This window comes from Aplysia californica, unplaced genomic scaffold (genome assembly GCF_000002075.1).
Source record: "Aplysia californica isolate F4 #8 unplaced genomic scaffold, AplCal3.0 scaffold00254, whole genome shotgun sequence".
NCBI lineage: Eukaryota > Metazoa > Mollusca > Gastropoda > Aplysiida > Aplysiidae > Aplysia > Aplysia californica.
Window position 1 is genome coordinate 616189 of NW_004797524.1, and position 4516 is coordinate 620704.

A 4516-nucleotide genomic window follows, 5' to 3' on the forward strand; every position below is an offset into this window, starting at 1 on the left:
GGGGAGAGAGAAAGAAAGAAAGAAAGAGAGAGAGAGAGAGAGAGATAGGAGAAAGATACATGCGTTGAGATCGAGGGAGGTAGAAACACATGCTTCCATGTGGAAAGATAGCAATCTAAAAGGAGATAGAGTGAGAGAGGGGGGCGAAAAAGACGAGAGAAAAAATAGCGATATAGAAAGAAAGAGGGGGGCGGGGAGAAAAAAGACAGACAGACAGCTAGACAGACAGACAGACAGACAAAAGAGAGCGAGAGAAGAGAGACAGACATACAGAGAGTGTATCTCCACATCGAAATTGTCGCTCCAATCAGAATCCTGTTGGTGGCCATAATTAACCTACCACTTGGCCACAGCTGGTCGCAAGGGAATTCAAAACACCGTGGCAGATTCTGATAGAAAATTTTCCTCTTTAGTGGAGGCAGCTGTAAGTCAACAACCTTGACAACGATATTTCGGTAAATGTAGTCAACCGCCCTCTGCTGTCCTGGCCGCCTCAAAGAAGAAATCTAGCTGACCTGAAAGGTCGACATGGTCACAACATATAACAATAAGTGACTTTTGACTTCTTGCGTGCTCAGAATTGAAACTACAAGTCGGTTCATTTTTTACAATTTGTGTTGTCCTCATCTCATGATTTTAAAAAATCGTTGTTATAGTTTGTTTTCTTTTCTCTTTTTTTGTTTTTTTTTTAATTTGTTTTTTTTCTCTCTTTTTTGTCTATTTTTTTTTTGTTGTAATTTGGGGGTTTGGTTTTTTTCTCTGTTTTGTTTTCTTTTAGAGAATAGCAGCGTCATGCTGGGTATTATTAACTAGTAACAAACAAACTGGCATGTGCAATGGTTAGTCTCTTGGCTGTTGTACACAGAAAGCGTGGTTTCTTGCTGGATTTACCCTCTCAGCCCGGGCTGGTCCTGACAGGCAGATTCGGAAGCCCGCCTCCTAATTTGTGCCGATGGGGACGTAATAAAAAAAATAAATTGTGGCACTGCTGAGATTTGAATCGATGATACGAGCGCAAAAACTTCCTAAACCCCTTTTTCATCCGCGTATTAAATTTATTTTCGATTCCGTTATATAAAGGGCAAGGTTGAGTATAAGGCACTTTTAAAATCTAATCTCATCTCAAGCTGGGGTTCGCCAGGGGATTAAAGTTTTACAAACTTTTGTAGCTCTGAAGGGTCAAGGTTTGTAACTGGCTTGGCTTGGTTTTCTTCTCCTTGTTATGAGATGGAGTCAATAACCGATGGTTCAGTAAAGGTAAATTTTTGCTAATTCAGAGTGGAAATCCCGGTGGGTATGTGAGTGACAAAGATTTGCTCTCGCTGAATCATTATTGCTCGCAACTGGTCAACCATCTGTTAATCTGTCTTCACCTCCTCTTCTCTGTTCAGTATTTTATTGAACACATAATACACTCACTCATACACACGCACGTTTACATGCACGTAGTCTCTCTCTCTCTCTCTCTCTCTCTCTCTCTCTCTCTCTCTCTCTCTCTCTCTCTCTCTCTCTCTCTCTCTCTCTCTCTCTGTCTTTCTTTCTCTATCTATCTATCTATCTATCTATCTATCTATCTATCTATCTATCTATCTATCTATCTATCTATCTATCTATCTATCTATCTATCTATATCCATCTCTCTCTCTCTCTCTCTCTCTCTCTCTCTCTCTTTCTCTCTGTCTCTCTCTCTCTCCCTCTCTCTCCCTCTCTTTCCTTTTCTCTTTCTCTAGAAAATGTTTGAGTATAGACGACCCGACAAAAATTGCACTCACATCTGCGTAGGCATTGAGGACAACAAACAGCCACTTGTTACTGAACAGCGTGAATGAAAAAAAAGTCTAGATCTACAATGAAAGAACATAAAATATGTATTGTTGGAAAGTCGGCCGGCATACATTAAAAGCTGGTCAGAAATAAATTTTGCGTTTTTCGGACTGATCTGAATTTTAACGAAGTGCTCAATTCTTCGTAAGTAGATGTGCTGGTAATCCATTCCACATGAAGTGGGCGCGGTGTAAAAAAGCCCTCCCTTTGAGGGCAGTAAATATCTTCTACAATTATTAGTAACGCAGTATATATTCGGAATTCGGAGCCGCTCCAACGAAAATAGACCAATCAAAATGCTTTGTGCTTCTAGACCAAGTAAAATCCCCATCCCCTGTTTAAACCCATAATTTTATATTTTGCCGTTAAGTTATAAATTGTATTGAAAAACTATTGATTTGCGAATGTTTTAGTGGCTATAACATGTCTGATCTGAAGCAAATAATACGCGGTTTGACCCCCCCCCCCCCCAAAAAAAAAAAAACAGTGCATCTGTGTGCGGGAGTGCGTCTCTGGATAGTTCCTGGGTGCTCGCAGGAGACAGCTCCGAATATCTTCTGCCTGTACGTCTAAGACTTTTACTTCGGGCGGACATTAAAAGTCTTTTTGTGTTAAAAACCGAGATGGTATACAATCAAAGACCAGGTCGCAAAGATATGGTACTCGACAAAAGTTCTCCAAATACGAAAAGCGAACTCGAGTCTTTCTGCACGTAACGGCGAATCGCCTAACCGCTACACCATTGACGCTTGGTTAAGCATCTTCTTTTTTAGTGTAATTAATAAGAGTTTTATTTGTGTGTGTTTGTGTGTGTGTGTGTTGTTTTTTTCTAGATGACAGCAGCGTCATGCCAGGTATTGTAAACCGTCTACATTTTAAATTTTAAATCACCCCTCCCCTTTGTCATCTCAGAAGGGGCGCAACTGAGCTAAAAGTAAAAGAGTGAAACACGCACTAAAAACCCAATCAAATCAGTCTATCGAAACAAGCAATGAAGCGTAATGAGGCGTGGCTCAGCCTGGTTCTGTCTGGTAAACACGTCGTTTAGTCCTTGGCTAGACGCTCCCGGCCTGTGGTCACACGGAGGACGATGGCCCCCGATTCACCGACAAAATCCCAGGGACAGGATGGGGGTGGCGGAAGCTGGGACGGAAGGATCGCGCAACAACCAAGAATAAGAAGATGGATAAAAGTAATATTAATATCCTGTGTGGGATCCACGTGAAATCAGCCACTTGTTAAAATACAAAATAATAAGATCGAGAAACAGACAGTATTTCCGCGCCTGGTGGGCAATTTTTGTCGATCTATATTTTAGCTCAACATCTTTAATGTCCATTTAAAGACACATTTCTGTGATTGTTTTTTCTTCTGAAAAACGTTGATCAAAGGCACAGGGGTGTAAATTAGCAGTTTCTAAGGACACGCAGGTTTGGAAACCACCAAGCTCTGGCAGGTGTGTTTTTCGCTAATTTTACCTCGACATCAGGCGACCCCCATCTCTTTCAATCTCAAATATCGTGATTTCTATTCGAGACAGATGGGTTGAGAGGGGGGGGGGGCGCTAAAAGCAAGACAAGCACACCTTTGGATTATACCACAACTCCATAATGTACCCCAAAATTTACGTTGTTCTGATTTCTTCGTGACTTATTCATTAGACGCCTCACGTCTTCAAGCATAACGATGATCACAGCACCCTGTTTCCTGTGTTCCTGTATGACACAAATGCGACCTTATTGTGACCCCCATGGCTACCACAGATGTGAGTTAGTCCAATCAGTTTGAAATGGGTGGTGAGGGGGTGGAAGATGGGGGGGGGGAGCAATCGACGCGGCATAGTTTAAATACATGTCCGGCGCAGATAAAACAAGTTTGTTTCGTTTCTCAAAATATCATCATCATCATAAAGTGCCAGATCTACGGCAGACATCGACGATTATGGTTCACCATTCATTCCTTTGCTCGGATGCTCTCAAAACAGCTACGTTACCCCTATCTCTCCCCGCCACCCATCTGTTTAGGTTCTCCAAGTAGTTTGCTCTGGGCCTACCCTTGCCTTGTTTGCCTTCAAGTTTGCCAATGAGAGCTAGATCTAGATGCTCAAGACCTTTATGTCTATTCAAGTGCCCCAAAAACACATAATAAGTCTTTTTCCTGATTGTTTTTATTGGTGAGCGTCCCATGTGAACTTCATCAAATACTACTTCATTTGATTTCTCTTTCTTCCAAGATATTCTCACTAAGAAACCTCACTTCTGTTGCTTTTATTTTATTTTCACAGCTTTAATGATTGTCCAGCATTCACAGCCATATAGAAGGATTGACCATACACATCATTTCTGGACTTTCATTTTGGTAGTCATCGAGATGTTTCTATTTTTCAGGTCTCATAATATTCATTCTTTAAATTTAATCTTTGGGAACACTCTGTGTAGGGCCTTTGCACACGAGCTATAGACTTTAGGCCCCCTCATCTTTTGAGTATTCTACGTGCATTATTATACTAAACGCTACCAGCGTTTCTGAAGATTTTTCTTTGTATCTCAAACAAACCCATGAATGCGTCTGATAGTCTGCAGTCTTCCTGTACAAGTAAAAGAAAGAAACCCTGCAGGCCAAGAGGTCGAAAGCAGTGGCGGGGCGCCATTGGTGCTATTGGTGCAAGCGCTCCACCTAACCCTGGGCTTCA